At 24.5% G+C, this 19132-nt stretch overlaps 1 long non-coding RNA gene across 3 annotated transcripts; it reads left to right on the forward strand.

The window, feature by feature from the left end:
- The first annotated feature begins 12 nt into the window (after positions 1-12).
- On the forward strand, positions 13-17722 carry LOC107439287 (uncharacterized). Of its 3 annotated transcripts, none has more exons than XR_011636238.1 (4): positions 13-213; positions 3628-3722; positions 13548-13653; positions 16343-17722. It is a non-coding gene; the product is annotated as an uncharacterized lncRNA (long non-coding RNA). The 3 variants fall into 3 exon arrangements; XR_011636236.1 differs by having other exon boundaries at positions 16-268; positions 16343-17067; XR_011636237.1 differs by lacking the exon at positions 13-213 and adding an exon at positions 3094-3307 and having other exon boundaries at positions 16343-17068.
- Positions 17723-19132: the final 1410 nt, after the last annotated feature.

Below are 19132 nucleotides of genomic sequence, written 5' to 3' on the forward strand. Positions count from 1 at the left end.
CAAACTAAAAACTTTTTATTTATTTATATATTTCTTTAGCAATGGGACATCCAGAAATTTAAACATTGTTTGCATGCTTCATTTTCTATGTAAAATGGAGGATATAACTCAAGATAAAATTATTTAAAAACAAAAATTTTATGTTTCTTCTGCGAAAAAGTAAAAAATAAAATATTTTGTGTAACTTATAAGAATCAAGTTGTTGTAGTTCCAGTAAATTTTTAGGATATTATGTTTATTTTATACAAAGTTTATCCGGAAATGTGTTGTAAGAATTTATTATAAAATGTTTANAAAAAAAAAAAAAAAAAAAAAAAAAAAAAAAAAAAAAAAAAAAAAAAAAAAAAACATGAAATAAGCCACTAACTTTTCATCTGCTAATTAAAAATACTTAGTGATTTTTAGGAAAGGAGGCAAAAATTGTCCTTTGCAGCCGCTTTTCAAATTTCAGGACGCTAGTACAAACAATTCTAAGTTAGATGTGCACACACAAAATCTCCATTTTATGTCATTTTGTATGTCATTTGTATGTTAAAAAAAAAGGGGGGATCTGGAAGTTATGTTTTACTGTCAATTGTCTTATTTCTACTTACACTTTTAAATTATGTTCCCCCATTTTTTTATAAACAAAGTAAGTATATTGTGCTTGGGATTGCCGTAGCAAATCTTGCGAGCCAATTCAGGTGATTTATCTTATTTTTGCTGTTGGTTTTTGAATGGACAAATTAATGAAATAATGAATTTAAAGGCTATTTTTCTTGCTTTCAGTTTCCTTTTCTTTATTATTATTTTTTTAAAATTTTGTTAAATCAATTTAATTAATTTTATTAGAAACAACAAAGTATCACAAACAATTTGTTACTTTGGGACTATTTAATTTTAAACTTGGCTCAAAAGAAATATTTTCTGTACTTATATATGTAAATGTATGTACAGAGTATTTGAAATTGATCACCTTTAGTGCATATATTTTAAACCTTTCTCAAAAAAGTTTAAACATTTAGTGGTTGTAAATTAAAATTTAAATGAGAATAAAACAAATATATATAAATGTAATGAATCACTACTGAAGAAGGTAGGACTTGAAAGACCAGAACTTATGTGAAGCCATTACTGGGGAAGTACTTTGAAATTTAAAGTTGACAAAAATTTTATTTTTAAGCATATTTTCTTTGTATGCTAATTTAAATAAATTATTTGGGCATTACTAAAGAACGAAAAGAGGAAAAAAACATGTGAGTAAATAAAGCTCAAATATGAAAATACATTTTCATTTGTGCTTGATCCACATTGTTTTGCTTTAGTCTAGTATTGCCCTCTCCTTTTTTTGCTATTTGTGTATAGTTTTACTCATAAGGAATTATTTTAAAATAAGATTCAAGGTTACTTCAAGTTTTTCAAATTTATTCCTATTAAAAATACTTTTTATAAAGAATTCTTTGGTGGCCATATTTTAAATACTACATGGTGTGTAGCATTCTTATAAAATGATTTACGTTTTTTAAAAGCCTTTAAATGGGCTTTTTCCATTGAGGGTTTGTAAAAAGTGCTTAATTGTCCTTCTTTCAAATAAAGATTTTTTTTTTGCTGTGTCAATCATCTTAAATTACAAAAAGAAGCTTGATTTTTAAAAAAAAATTCTGCTATATATATCAGTAACTTGTTATTTTATCATGATTATCTAAAGTCTTTGAAAATAACTTTGCATTTTGTTGATTATATAAATGAAGAACTTTAAACAATAGGAAGAAATAATTTTTATTTCTGTACATATCCTAATTATGATTTTTTTTTGTTGATGAGTGATGATTTTTTTTGAATGCTTAAAAGGTGCTTATTTTTAATATACCTTGTACATAATACAGAGTGCTATGTATTCATGTATTATATACCTAGTACAGAGTGCTACACACTCTGTACTAGGTATTTGCCAAGCCTAAGTAAAATGTGTTTTATATAATCAATTTAAGATGAATTAATAAGATGAATTAATTGACCTTGGAAAAAAATAAGCATTTTATCTTAAAGTTTTAAATTATTCTTTTGAAACACATTAAAATGAAATGAGTTTCTACTTTTTAAAATGAAATTTCTGTTATAAAGTCTTGTATGCATGATACAAAGGACATCTTTGTATTAGAGTATGAAATATCTTATTTGTCTTCTTGTTGTAAAAATAAATACATTTTATTGTATCTATCTTTGAATTTTATAATGAAATGAGCAAAAATTTCATTGTTAAATAGGAAGGTTCAAAAGGACTATTAAGTCAAGATAATTTGAGTTGTAAGTTTTCAATTGAACTTTGAAATTGGAATGGTAAATGTTTAAATAATTAACACATGAATATTTCATGATTTTTTTATTTTTCCAGTGTAATATATATATTACATATATATTTTCATATATATATACATATTTTCAAGTATGCATTAATTAATAGTAAGACATTTTCCCTTTGCTCTTTGTGGGAATCGTGCGACCTATTTAATAAACCAGTGACAATTACTAAGATATATATACTTATATAATTAAGATACCGTAACTATATTACTTATAACTTCAAACACATTTAATTTTATAATAATTTTAATAAGACAAGTCTATTACACTTTCTTATAGTGTTATTGAAATCAGTAGTGAGATTGCTTGTTGATATCTGTCTAATTTTACTCTTGTTAAACGGTCTTCAAGCCAGTAAATCTTTGCTTGCAAATGTATGTAGATCCTAGCAAATTTTTTCATACATAGAAATTTTTTATCTTGTAAAATTTTTCAATTGTCAACTAGTGTCACTCCATTAAACAAATCTTTCACAGTGTGTTCTGACTTCGTATTAAGATGTTCGAACTAAAGTTTCTCAGGTGCTATGTTTCCTAATCAAGGTGAATTCTTTTAATTGTTTTGGCATGCCTAAAAGAAACTTTTNATTTTTAGATACACAAAAGATTCTAGGACATCATTGTCTGTATCAGAGCTCAAAATATATTTTAAATATTTTTGTTCTCTTGATATTAAAATGCAATTAGTAATATGTATATATATAACAAATAAGTAAGTTAAAAATATAGAGAAAATATATCTTTATCAGCTCACACGATTATATATATATATTGCTTTCTGACTTTTTAATATACATATATATATTCCAGCAACACAGTGTTTAGGGCGGAAAGAAACGCTATTAAAAACTGACAAAGCACAGTACATTGAGACTGATATAATAAACAAGACAGGTTGGATTCCAGGTCCTTTCAACCTGCAACTGAACCTGTTTTGTTTGTTACATCCATCTTCCTACATCATGGTTTGTAAAATTTTGATAGTCCTTTATTTTTCCACACTAAAACATTAATTTACGACTCCGATTGTGTTTACTTTTTTATTTTCATTTTTAGTAGATTCTGAAGATACATGTTTAGAGAAGTCTTTACAGAACATTAAATAATTATAAATTTATATTGATATGAAAGTAACAATATTTCATACCGCTAACTAAAACAGATCTATTCTCTGATTAAGTGATTGGAGTTAAATTTCAGAAATATCATGCATGAAAAATTCTTATTTGAAAATTTAGTGTGCTATCATTCTTAAATATTTTTTTATTGTTGTAAATTTTTACAGTTTTGTCAGCGAAAAGTCCTTTGAAAATTTTCAAATTCTGGCATATAAGTAACAGTGGAAGAAAATTGTTGAGATAGAGAGAACTTTTTATCTTGGTAAGTACTTTTGAACTACATTATAATTCAATGCATTTCCTGTTACTGATACTTATAGATATAGTTATAATTTATTTGAAAAGAAATACTATAATAAAAAAAAGTTGATTACAAGAACTTGGTTCATCCACTTCAATTACTCTAAGTATTAAAGAAATATTTTTATTGATATACAAAAGACTGCTCATTTATAATTAGTAGCTCTAAGTAAAAAAATTTTTCAAAAAGTATTTAAATGTATTTATATACTGAAAGAAAGAATAGGTTTATTTTCAAAAGAAAAAAAATAGAACTTAAAATCAGTTATCAGTAAAAAATAGTCTTAAAATCAGTTATGTGTCCGTAATTATGTAATTATCAGTAATTTATTCAAGATACTTTTTGCTTTAACAATCCTATGAAACTTTTATAATTAATTGTTAAAAATATATAAAATATTTATAATAAATTATTAAAAATAAATTAGAGCAATCATTTTTTTTCCGACTGACAACAGATGTTAGGTTTAGCTGCAACCCTCTTTTTAAGAGAAATTTTAATAACTCCTACTATTATCTATCAAAGTCACATTAAAAGAAGTAACTAAATTAATACATCACTTTTTATTATGTAAATTTCAAAAAATTGCAATTTTCTTTAAATAAATTGCTTCATTGCAAAATATTAAACATAACTGAAAATAAAATACATTTATTTAACAAATAGTTCTGTATTTTCAAATATAAATATGAAGGGTTTTCTGTATTAAAATACAAGATCAGCATCTAGAAAAACATAATGCACAATTAAAAAACTAAAGTAATTGCAAAAAAATGTTATAATCAGTAATTTAAGAAAAAACTTTCCAGAAAAATATAATGAAGTAATCATAGTTTACTAATGCATCATAAATAAGGATCTTAGTAAAATAAAGAAGTTACCATGGGCCATAGGTTGTCAACCCAATTTATGTTTTTTTTAAAAAAAAACATCACTAGGAGCACAGAAAAGTCTCCAAATAGTCTTCTTTTTCTGACAATAGTTGCTTTTCCAGGCAAAAAAAGTCTCCTCATGTCAAAAATAGTTGTGAATAGCAACTGTGGCAACTCTATATGTATATCGAATTAAATTTTTTCTGCCACGTTTTTAGATAAGTCATTTTATGAGAAAATAAGTTTTGTAAACAGCTTCCTATTGTACCATACTTTGTAAAGTNAGCAACTGTGGCAACTCTATATGTATATCGAATAAAAAAAATTCTGCCACGTTTTTAGATAAGTCATTTCATGAGAAAATAAGTTTTGTAAACAGCTTCCCATTGTACCATACTTTGTAAAGTTAATTGTATATAAATTCTTAAAAATGCCACTTAGAAACTAAAAATAGAAGCCTTGGAGGAATTATATCTCTTCCAGCTATGCGAAAGAAATATAAAATACTCTTAAAAAAGCATTATCATCAAATATTAAAGCAGTTCATTTTATTATAAACGTGTTATTGCAATTCAGTTTATTGTAATAGAAGTTAATAGTTATTTTACAGGTTATTTATTACATTATTTCAAAATAAAGGAAACATAAAAAGTCTCAATTGGAAGGGAAAATAAATTTATAGATTTTCTTAAGAAATTAAAACTGTAGTTTTTTAAAAAACCATAAAAATATCTATAGAATTTTCTTTGTAGTACATATTTATTTGGGAGAAAAATAGGTATAACATAAATCACATTAAAAAATAAAATTTTACAATAGGTGATAGATTTTAGTAATATACATAATAAAATTAATAATATGAAAATAGTATTTTTTAAAAGAAAGTTAAGATCAAAAATTATTATTTTCTTGTATGTATCAAGGCTTTTAACCCCTTGAAAAAAGAAAAAAAACTGGATTTGTTTTTAAAAGTTTTCAGAATCTGTTTTCCACTTTGCCTAAATAAAACTTTTTAGGGGAGGGGTATTAACTAAAGTTTTTCCTTTCTTTAAATCAATTATTTACTTATTTAATTTTAATTATATGACCTTTTCTACAAAAACTTAGTGTATGTACATAACTTCTGAGCAATACAGAAGACAAACTGAGTATAGATTGTTTAAGTTGAATTTAATGTTTATCTCAGGTCTGTTGATTGTGGTATTTTAAGTACAATTATATATATATATACATAGTTCTTATAGGATGAAGGGAATGCTATTAGAGTGAATCAATTAATATAAAAATCATTAAATAAGCAGTACTTCAGCAGTATTAAGCTGTCCGGCAAAGGGTGTACTAGTAATAGCTTTATATTAAAAAGAAAATAAATCTAAATCTTAAAAAAGAAAAAAATATTAATGTCATGAACAATAAGACACAATGCTAACATAATATTTTATCCCTGCTCCTAGAAGAGGATGTATTACAATTTTTTTATTAATACCATTCGGATAAAATAAAACTATTAAATTAATTTTTTTTAAATTTCAATTAATTATTGAATTATAATTTTGCAAAAAAAGTATTCTTTCAAATTAAAATTGTCTTCTTGAAAATAAAGATTAAAAAAAAATATATATATATATAATTAAATTTTCTATTATTCGTATAAATACTCCCAGTTTGATTGTAACAAAATAGAAAAAAAAAGTTTTCTTACATACTTTATAATTTTCAGCTTTCTTGCTTTTGGGAATTTGTACAATTTCAAATAAACATAAATCAACAGTTTTTTAATGTTTACATAGAAATGATTTGCCACAAAATCATCCATGTTAAATGGCAGCATTTTGTTCAGAAGAAACTTATTTCTTACAGGACAGGAAGAAACTGGATAAAATGGAATGAAATAAAAATGACTAATACAATTGCTCAATAATAGGTATTATAACTAAAACAAATTAAATTTATAGTAACAGAAAGTTTATCATTAGGTTTGAGTATTCATAATTAACATTTAATTATGAAAATAAGCTATTTGTAATTGAGAATTCAATATGGGCTTTTAATTGTATCTATGTTCAGTATGTGATTTATTGATTTAGTAGTGTTAATAAAATTCAGTTATGTTATTTTGATTGTTCTTTAAATATAAAATTACAATTTAATATATTCTTTGAAATAAAATAGCAATGATAAGCTAGCTACCCTTAATTTCATTAGAAATTCATGAGAAACTCTTAGATTTTTTTTCTGCTTTTCGTTTTTACTTATGTATAAAATGATAGGTTATTAAAACCAGAAAAATTAACATTATTATTCAAACTAAATTGCAGTTATAAACTGTTCAGAAAAAGAAACTCTTTATATATTTCATATTTCTGTTTGGAAAAAAGTTTTTTCCACTTAGGATGGAAGAAATCTATTTCTTTGAGGGTTTTTTTTTTCATCACTGGGAGAAATTTGCTATACCTGATGTAAAATAACGCAAACAAATTTAAGATCAAGTCAATGTCTCTAAAAAAAATTTAAAATAAAATAGACATTCCATGTTCTTGTAGTTTTTAAAATTAGTTAAGTAATGTAATTATTGAAATAGTTCCCAAAGTTTATTTTTATCTACTTGTTAAACACACTACTTTGCTACAGAAGAAAGTATCAATTGTTTCCATCACCAGTGTAAATAAATCAGTATTGTACTTATACAGTATATGCTTATATTCCTTATTGTAATTTCCTAATTACATTTTTAATATTATCTAAAGTATATTTTTTTCTTATTTATATAATGCTGCAATATGTCAATAAGAATATTGTTAAATTTTAATCTCCATTATAATTAAATTAAATGATAAAAAAGTTATTTTATTCTTTATTCTTCAAACTGTTTGTACTAAAACATACCTTTAGTATTTTAGTTTATATTTATGGAGTCTGTTTTTCTTCATTTGTCTTTATTATTCTGTGATTTTTTAATATTAAATTAAAAAATATATTTAAATTATTTTAATAATTTCAATTTAAAATAAATTATTTTAAATTGAAAAAATATAATGCCTTGAATATTTTACACTCATTTATGTTAAAATTGTGTGGGTTCAATAAATAAAAAACTGTTTATTTTAGAACATAGTAATTGTATGTCTGGCTTTTTCTACTCATGTATGTCAGGCAATTCAAATAAATTATTATAAAATCATCCATTTTTGGTATTGAAGATTACATTTTATTTTTTAATACGTTCGTGTAACTGAAGTTAAAATCACTAGATGTTGTGGATGTAAGCTGTACTGCATCTATTTATAATCACTGTCATAGAAAACAAAATCTTTCTTTGTTTGCGTGAATATTATGTTGCCGATCTTTTTTAATAGTTTTTCAACTTTAAATTCAAACTTTTATTTATAATGCTTTTAAATTAATTTCTAATTCTAATTAAATATTAAAATAGGTTGTAAAAAGTATAAAATCATTTGAAATTGTAATTTTAAAACTGAAAATATGTATGACAGTTTAATTTTATTTACTGCCATGTAATCACATTTCATGAGTCCAGACTTGAATCTACTAACCAAGGTTGGGTTTTTGCCGTCAAAAACTGGTTTTTGACATGACAGTGATAAAAACCATGTTTTTACCGGTAAAAACCGTCAAAAACCTACTGTTTTCGTTAATTTATGGCATATAGCGGACAATATGTTATTTTCACTTAATTGCCTAAAGGCAATTAAGTGAAAATAACATATTGTCGTAAATGATTGCTATTGATTTTGCAACTATATACATGTATTCTTATAGAAGGATATACATTCATACAGAAATATTGTAACATACATATTGAAAATAGTGATACTTAACTTTTATCATTATAGCTTGATTTGCAAAGGATTCAAAATTTTGCACATCTTAATTGTTAGAAATAAAGAAAAAAACTTGGAACTATTAATAAATTCAAGAACTAAAAAGAAGAATTTAAAATTTGGAATTTCTTAAATATTAGAAATAAGCTAAACAAAACTTTCAAAACTTGTAACTGCTAACAAATTCTAAGTCAGAAATGACTAGACATTCTTCAGTAATGTATTATGCCAAACAAAATGATGCTTGGAAATGTTGAAAATTTTGTTTAGTACCCTAATATTTTACTTCAAATAGTATGATTTGATATAATCTTGTTAGGAAAATGCAAAAATCTGTTCTTAAATATTTTTAGCAACTTTTTTTTTAATTTTATTGCCCAAAAATGAATTAATTTTAAATCATAAGCAGTTGAACTCAAATTAAAATACAGTTTTAACAAAACTATGGGTTTTTGACAGTTTTCGACATTTTTGACATGACGGTAAAAACCATGGTATAAACCGGTAAAAACCGTCATGTGTCAAAAATTTGCCAACCCTGCTACTAACATTAAATTTTTATGGATTAGACCATCAAGAAAATTATGAAATGAATTTTAATGGACAGTAAAAAATAGTAAAATTAGGAATAATCACGATGCTAAGAAACAAAACACTTTAATTGGATATAAATTTACCACTCACAAAATTTAAAGTGAAATTCAAAAGAAAACGCAAAAATACCAAGGATGTATAATGACAACATTTTACTGGGGACTAAATCTGATTGAAACAATTTTTTTATAATTGCGTATAAGCCTTATTTTTTCTTAATAAAAAATATCTTTTTAAAGGTAAAATACTTTTTATAAATCAAAATACAAATTGGGAACTTTGTGGCTATACACAAAACACTTAAAAATTTATTGTTTTATATTAGGACTTGTCCATACATATTAAAAGCTGAAAAAAATAAATGGTCACCTGACAACACCAGTGAAGTTTCAAAGCCTCCTTGAAAATCATCCTAAAAAATTAACTCAAAAAAGAAACTAATTTATCTTAATAAAATATAGAAAACAAAAATAAATAAAAGAATCTTTTCATACGAAATAAGCAGATGTTTTGTTTTTATTTACTTTTGGAGTTATAAGAGTTTGCTGAAATAATTTAAATGTTTTTTAAATTTATTATAAAATTATGTTTAAATTAAAAATATCAAATACTAATTTAATAATTATTTGATTTTATTTAATTTTCAATAGATGAAAATAATCTTACAATAAATAATTGTGCAATAATTAAAAATTTTTTAAATAGAATTCGAATTTTTAAGTAAATATATTTGAAACAAAAAATAGAAATAAAAATTAACTTCGAGATATTTGAATAAAGAAACAATTACTTAAATGGCTAAAACTAATTTACCACACATATAATGCTTAATTTATACTGTATTGATTTCCATATTACATTTAAAATTCAATTTATAATTTTTGCCAATTTTGTAAAATGTTATAATACAAAAATAAAATAATGAAGTTGTAAAAACTATGTCAGCTGAAAGTACATTTTGTATATAAAGAGTAGTTTGTGATAAAATTTATTGATGATTTAAAAGCTGTATAATTTTGTTTAGTTTATAATAAAATGTTAAAAACAAATTAAAATTTGTAAGCTCTGTAACTTTAGCACTGAACAGGTTTAACAAAAATAAGAATCAAAACATCTTTATATAGTATTTTGGTTAAAATTAGAACTTATAAATCAATATTGATTTATAATTTATCTGAACGTTTGGCATGCTACTATTTATATTTACATTTATTGTACATTTGCACATACTTTTATTACTTATTATAAGTTGAGCTTAAAAATAAGGCATTAATTTTATTTAAGAAAGATTTTGAAAGATAATGATTTCTTGAAATAATAATTAAAAAAAAAGAAAAGAAAAAACATGCATATACTTTCTAAAAATAGATTCCTTAATCTTAAGATTAATGAAATAATTTTCAATTCTAATTTTCTTTAATAAACTGTTTTATTTAAGAAAATTCTTAAATCAATAGATACTTCTGATTAAGAACACAATAGGCAATGTTATTTTGAGATATTTACGTATTAACAAATGTTTTGATTTGAATAAATGAGTTAAAGATTTTTAATTAATTTCCCTTGGATAAAAAAGGATGTTTCCTAACATTAATTATTTTGTATCACATTAATTTAACCATGTCTGGGCAAACCTCTACCCAGATTTTAACAAATTAGGACGCATTTTCAATCGTAACTAGTGTGAAAAGGTACTGATACAAAAATTCCTTTTGTGATTTACCCGGGGTCTGTCCAGGGTATATTTACTAACATTAAGCGGTACCTTCACAAATTCAACTTTAGGAAAAACGGTAGTTTCACAAAATACTTTTAATAAAGCAAAAGTTTAAAAAGTCAAGAAGTCAGAAAAAGTTTAAAAAGTCAAGTTCAGTTCGAAACATTTATTATAATATTGAATCATTTTCGAACAATGCGAGTTTTAAAAGTTGAAGAAAACTTTTACATGAATTCTATCTTCACTATCTATTCTAAAAACATTTTTTTTTTGTTAGCGAGTGTGTATCAAATAAATTTTGAGAAATATGAATTTTTTTTAGTTAAAATGAAATTTTAAAAAAGAAAATATGTAAATCTTGAAACACATATTAAATAATAAATGCTGTTGCAAGTACAATGCTTTCCTGAGACAAAAATATGAATTTTACCTTATTTTATTATAATAAATCTTTTTAAAGATAGTAGAAAGGACCACAGCAGTTATAAATATTGTAAATTTTCTTCAAGCTGTATCTGTTCTTCTTCAAACAAATTTAGTTCCACAAAACTCAAGCCAGAAAGACAACATAACAGGAAACATTGATGATTAAGGAGTAAAAGAAAAGATTAGTTTATGATTTTCGTACAAAAAATACATTATTTGAAGAAGAAAAAATATTTTAGTTTTTGAAAGCGTATGAAAGGGTCGTCAGGTTTAGACTCACCCATGCACCTGTCTTACCTTATCCACTGTGAAGCTCATGTCTGGTAATCATTATGATAAATATTACGACAGTGTGTCGGAAAAATAAAATAAATAAATAAAAATTGAGAGAATAAATACGTAAATAAAAATGTGGGAATTATAAACCCATATGGTTTTTTGATTGCAATTGTGCAGTTATTTTTATGGATTTCAACACAACTTCTTAAATCCTATTTTCAGGGTATCTGCACACCTGGAAAGTCATGCGAAATCATGGAAAGTCATAAATTTCGGTATTAAACAAAATTTGTCATGAAATGTCATAATTTTTACTATTTTTTAAGAAAAAATCATGGAAAGTCGTGGATTTGGGTCACCGAAAAATCTAATTTTTAAAATGGAATTCAACCCCCCCCCCCAAATATCATTGTATTTTGAACATCTGAATTTGTTACAAAATCCTCACTCACAGTCATATTTTATTAAAATATAAAATGTTTTTATCATGTTCTTTAAATATTATGGTGTTTTTTCAAAAAATGAAGGAAAAAAAAAACAGCACTTCTAGAGCGAATTATCCTTTAAGCTTCTGAGATTTCAGAATTTTTTTTATTGTTTATTTATATTTTAATCAATTTCAAATTCTAGCTGAAGCAAGCCAGTCAATAGCGAATTTTTTTATTTGAAATGAGAACAGAAAAACCAGAAGTTTCTTTCCTTTCCGATGAGCAAGAAAAGTATCTTTCGAATATAATTCTGCAGAAAAAAAATATTATTTGCTTCTGTATTTTTTTTCAGCTATTTTATTGCTTCAAATCTTTCTTTACTCTACTTTTTAAATTTAAAATCTTTAAATATGAAGATGCAGAGTATAACAGTTTTGGTTATACCTATCATTTCAATTAATGTTATTATAATGCTTCTTTAAGTTTATATTTGTATTTTTGTTGGAGAACATAGTAACCTCAGAAAGTCATGAAAAATTATTGGAATTAGTCATGGAAAGTTATGAAAAGTCATGAATTTGAAAATCTAAAATGTAACCAATACCCTGAATTTTTTTAACAGGATATTATAACAAAATTCAGAATTACAAGTTCGAGGAATTTCAAGAGTCTGGAATTTGTCAGAGTCTGGAATTTGAAAGAGTCGAGGAATTTGTCAGTGTAAAGAGAAGGATAAATAGGATTTTTCTCTAGTGATTGTGAAAATGGCAAAAAAAAAATTTATTAAATAAATTACGTTTTAATTCAATTGAAAAACTTTTTTTTACATACTTTTTTATTAAAAATGATTGATCGTAATTGATACGCTGAAAATATAATCACTCAAAATTTATTGATTGCCACTGTTGACTAGAAACCATAATTCTTAGGACCTACTAATAACATATGTATGTCTCTATGCCTGGTTTAATAAAAATCATTGATCATATGAAATATGTTTTTCTTGAAAATGTTGCATAATGCTTCATAGAAAAAGCTGCACAAGAACATTATTTAGAAAATAATTGAACTAATGACTAATCAATTGAATTTACTCAATCAATAGACTGTTTCAATACTGATAAAGTGATGACTTACTTTATTTCACTCTGTACAAAAAATGGGCATTCAGCTAGTTCATGATAAATAGCTTCAGAACTTTTTTTCCCCCTATGAATATTTTTACAGTTTTTTCAAAGTGTGAATACGCATGAGTTAGAATTAACCAATTATTTTCATTTTATTCCAGAAAGGCATAGAAAATCTATTAATTTAAATTTTGTATTATTTTCTAGTTAAATATAAAGCAAATAGTCTTAAGTGTGTATTTTTTGTTTTTTTTTCACATATATTTCTCCCTTGTATTAACACTTATATTAACATTTTTATTGATTTTGTGACTGGGAAAATTGTTTTATTATTTTTAATTGTACCTAATAAATATATATATTTATGTATGTAAAAATAAATTTTAATAACTACATATGTTTTACTCAGGCCATTAAATATCATGATCTTTGTTGTTAAGATGATTATTTCCATTAAATAATTTTACAATGATCTAAAAATTTTGTTGTTATATTTTTTAGGTTCAGTCAACTGTGTTAGCTTCACAAAAGATGCCTGTGTGTTCTTGCTAGCTGTTTAGACAATACTTTGCGACTTACAGATAACGAAGGGTGAAGTGCGTTCTGAGTAATTATCATTATTTATTTTAACTTTGCTAACTTTTAACTCTAAAACTACTTTAGATATTGAGTAGGTTTACTTATATTTCATTTCTTGGCAAGTNTCACCTAAATTTAGCTCATTGAAGTAATTTTATGTATTTAAGTATTCAGTTACCACTTTTCTTGTGCAGATTAAACTTACGTTGAAAAGTAAATTTCTCAGAAAAAAAATATCCTTTTGATACATAAATGTACTTTATATATGAATGCTATATGCTCACAAAAAGTCTGCTTGCTGGAAGCTCTGTAATTGTTAAGTTACTTTTAATAACACATTTTAAATATTGAAAAGTACCTTAAACATTCTAACAATCATATATGCCATCATTCCTTTACATAGAATTAAATAGGTTAAATTAAAACTCTTAAGTTTAAGAGTTAAATTACTAATTACAAAATATAAAAAATTTATGCTGTTTACAGCTTTTTTTTCTGATTTTGTCAATTCTGTTGTGAAAAAAATGCTGCAAAATATAAAAATGAAATAAAACATTCTGATTTTAATAATATGAAGATTAAAATAATAATAACTCAACATAAAGATTTAAAAAATTCTTTAGAAGAGTACAATTTTCTTATAAGATATTAAAAAGAATGTGAAGATAAGCTGAAATTTTGTTTTTGCTCAAAACTACACTTTCTACATTGAGATAATTATTCATAATATATTTAGTTATGTTATTATTTAATAGTATATGTTTATTCATTAGAGTATACCTGTATTTTAATAAATATTCTAAATATATTCCTGAGACTTACATAGTAACTATCATAATTAGTTTTTAGCAAATTTAAACAGTTTCTTACAGTTTATGATACTGGATTTGTTAAAGACCACACCCTCCTTGCTCTTTAAGTAAAAAATCAAAAATACTTATCTGTTTTTAACAATCATTTTAACCTTTATTAACTATAGTCAATAAAAGGAATATATTAACATTTGTTATTTGGTTTTTATTACTATGCTATGCATAAAAAAAATTTAAATATATTTGCCAAACAAATTAAATATTTGTGGAATATATGACTTTTAAAATACCTGAAAAAAATTAAAGCTGTTACACTAACATAATTATACTACTGTTACACCTTAACTGGGCAGATCCCTTGGCCAATATACTGGCTTTAGGAGTGCTTTTATTGTAATAAAACTGCTTTATAGAAGGAAAAATAACAATTATGATAGCATACAAATAATACAAATAAGTAAACTTGCAGTAAAGAATTAACAAGATTTTATATATTTTGTAGGCTGTATACAACTCGTAAGTTTTTATTTATTTTTTTATTTTTGAACTAAAGATTTCAATAAACCTAATTAATTGTTACCTTATATTTTAGTTGAAAAAAAATAAACAATATATTATTTTTTGCACTAACTTTTATAGTAAAACCCTTCTGTACATTAATTTTCAGCTTATATTTTTGTAAAAATTTAGGAACTGCACATACCTATTTTTTTCCCCTCCCTTTCACATTTAAATAAATTTCTGACACGATAGCAAAACACTTCAGTGTCAACTTATATTTCTGTAAAGAGTAAAAAACCATAGTTTCTAATTATTTCTTTTAAAGACATCCTCTCGAAAGGGATAACTTGTTGTTAAAAAATGTCACTTAATGTGCTGTTCTACTATGTTCTTCGTTTTAGATCCAAATTCACTATTTTCCTTAAAGTTTCAAACCCAGTTAAAGCAAAATTAAAATTATTTTATCCTAAATACTTATATTTAACTAGAGTAGCTGGAGTTACATTTTCTGTGCCTGATTGATTGAGAGCTAAAGTTTACTAAGAAGAAACTAAACAAATATTTACCTCATAGTCATTAGCATAAATTCATCAGCAAGAGTACTTCAACTAGTGGATTCTCAAAAAAGCATGATAGCTGTACTTGGCACTTCATTAAAAGATCTGAGCTAGCTGATAAATAATTTATGCAACTTTCGCATAGTTGTGTCTCTTGGTTGGGGAGAGGGCTAAAAAAATTAAACATTATTGTCAGCAGTATTAAATACTGCTGACAATACAAAATTGAAGTGCAACTGAAAATCTTTAATGGTGGAAAGCAAGATTTGGGAGAAACTTCGTCCCAATTTTGCCTAATGAGGGTTGCTGCTCCACAGGGAATTAAAAAATAATCTAAAATAACTAATTTTGAATTTTTCCTTCCAAACTGGAAAAATGCAGGGAATATTAACTTCTTATTTTCTTCTTTTACAAAATGTTGATCTCTCAAAGTGTAATCTATGAGATATAAGATAGTTGAACCATACTATACTATTTCATTTGCTCTATTATTATTTTTTTTATGTATGTATCTATTTCTTATTTCCTTATTAAGTTTTTCCTGCAATTAAAACTATTAATTATCCTAATATAGTACACATTTGCACAGTGAGTCTGTGTTTCATCTTAATATATTGTGTATAATACAAGAAAAACATGGGGAACTTTTTTTCTAGATTTGAGTTGCAACCCTGCTAATTTTAAAGCTGCTTATTGTAACTCACGAATTATGTTTTATATAGGAACTCTTCATTTGAGCAACTGTGAGGAATAGTAGTATCAATTATTATGTAGAAATTACTTTTTTACTTAGTTTTTTAGTTAAAGTTCTTTTCCATTATTATAAATGAGTATCATTTTTAATTAGGCACACAGGCCATAAAAATGAGAGGTAAAGGAAAGAAAGTTTCCTCAATGACACAAATTCTCATGCAGTTTCTGGATCTGAAGATGGTTGTGTTTACATGTGGGACTTAATTGAAGTCAGTATTATTAGTCATTATTATGACAACTTTTTATCAAAAAACATGACTATAATTATTGTTAAGAGCTCCAAAAATGACCAACAATTTGAAAAGTGAATTGAAATAAAACAAATGTAGAATTGCTGCAGCCCACTTAAGAAAAACACACACACAGTGTTTATAGTCACCAAATTCACAATTTATTTTTAAAAAATCATCAACAGATGGTGCTGATGATTGCTAAAACTATAAAACATTGCTTTCTACTACATATCAGGTCATTCTGTTGATTTTGTCCTTAGATTGTTACTACAAATTGAGGGTATTTAGAAAACATTATTTTATAAATTGTTTCAATTGCAATATCATGTGAGGAAAAGTTCTGTTACTTGTTGAAAAAAAAAAGTTTTTACTTGAAAAATGTGCATGTATCACTTTTTATTATTCTTTTTTTAAATTTTTTTAAAAAAGTTTTTAGTCATTTTTAAGTCGCTCAGTATTAATACAATGTTGCATATTTGCGAGGTTATACTTTAAAAAATTTTTTAATCACAAAATATAACTGACAATTATTATATTTTAATGCTGGACAAATATTTTGTAAATAGGTGGAAATTATATACATATAAATATTTCATTATTTCATATAATCATATAAATATTTTTTTATTTCATTTTTTTTAGTATTTTTATTTATTCTGTTTTGTAATCCCTGAAAATTGTCTTTCTGATAAAGGTGTTCCAATGAGATACCGAAATGCTTCTAGATTTTAATAGAAATTTTACTATTTGTGATTTTTAAATATTTTTAATCAATTTTAATTTTATTTATTCAATTTCAATTAAAGAACTACTCTCATTATTTTAAAATACAATTGAGTATAATTTAATTAAAATTTTTATATTTGCATAATTTTTTACCACAAAAATACATAATTATCTCCAGATAGGCTTTTGACTCATTTAAAAAAGTGAAACACGGTTTTGTATCTTATTCTTGAAATTTTGATGTAACATTTTGATAGTAACAAGTTATATGCTTAGTCCATGCAATGAAGGCACACATAAGTTTTATGGTCCCAGGAAACAATCTTGCAATGTTATATTGACATTTTTGTCTGCACTTTTTGATTAAGATACTGCAGGCAAGGTTGCTTTCTATTATTTTTTCTCAGTTTGCAGGCTGCCACCAACTATAAAAGATTGTGTTGGTGTGAAATGAAGCTACTAGGCTATTTCAAGTTACTATCAATAACTTAATTGGCTTTATTTTGATTTTTTTTCTTCATNTTCTTTAATTTAAATGTGTGTGCAGCTTGATTCGATTGCATGAAATTATAATACTTAGTAGGTTTTATTATTATTATTATTTATTTTTGCAGTTTTATTCGTTATAGTTATTTTTGAAGTTGAATTGTTCCTGAACTCTTTATGCAAAAGTTTTCGATAAAATATTTTATTTTTTAAATATGTTGGCAGTGAAAAATAAAAACAGCCACTTAGAATTTTTGTTCATACCTGGTTTTATTTATTGCTTTTGTGTGTTTCAGTAATACTGAACATTTTTGAACCAAGGGACTATATTTTTGCCCCCTGTTATATTTCATGTCTAAAGTAAAAATACATAAAAAAAATTCCTCAATGCTGTAATTTTTTGATGAAAGAAAACATTTACAATATAGCATTAGAATCGTATATAGAGAAAGGTTTTGTGTAAAAGAATGTCAATTCAAACTATTTAGAGCATAATATCAATTTTAACTGTAAACAAAATTTTCTATTTTGATCATTTGTTAACTGTTATTTTTTAATGGAATTTAAAATACAGCTTTTATATGTTTTTACTTGTATGCCAAAGCTCTTAATTTTAAAATTAGACCTTTCTTAACCTGAGTGCAGGGATACTAAAAAATTTTAAAACCCTGAATTTAAAATATGGTATACAAATTATCTATAGTTAAATAGTTTTTTTATTGTATTTCATATGATTTTAAATTTTGTTATTTTTTAAGACATTGCATTAAGTCTAAAATTTTACATTTTTTATTATTTTCAAAATTTTATTGAATTTAAAGAAATATGATACATTATACCATTTTTTAAGCATGATTTTTGAAATTATTTTATACTTATCAATATTAATATATAAAATAAGATGAGAAAGTGTGACTTATACTGGGTTATGGTCTTTCAAAATCTTTTCAACTAGTCCGCAACTTCTGCATTGAATTTAAGCAGCACAATCCTCGTTAGATAGATATTATTACTTAGTTAAAATTTTTCATTCTTATGCCTTACATCTTTTAGTTACAAATGGAATGTTGTATGTTAATATCAGCATGATATTATTTGTTTCCAAAGCTAAATACATCTGAGGGCAAGAAAAGAGACAAAAATAATTGTCCCTTGTCCCAGCTCTACTGAGGGCTCAAATGGAATCGCTGTGTAGAGTTTTATGTTTATAGTTAAAAAAACACATAGAATTTCTTAAAAAATTGCTTAAAATTTTTTTAAAAATGCAAGAAAAAAAACTTTTTTATTATACGGTAGTTTCTTATTTTTTAAACTCTTTTTTTCATAGATAAATACTTTTTTTTAAATTATCTGAGATGCTTCCTTCTCTCCTCACTTAATTTGCCTTCTATAAGCAATAATGAGATTATTTTTTTACATTTATTTTAAAAAAATTTCAA

Source organism: Parasteatoda tepidariorum, chromosome 2 (assembly GCF_043381705.1).
Source record: "Parasteatoda tepidariorum isolate YZ-2023 chromosome 2, CAS_Ptep_4.0, whole genome shotgun sequence".
In the NCBI taxonomy this organism is placed as follows: Eukaryota; Metazoa; Arthropoda; class Arachnida; order Araneae; family Theridiidae; genus Parasteatoda; species Parasteatoda tepidariorum.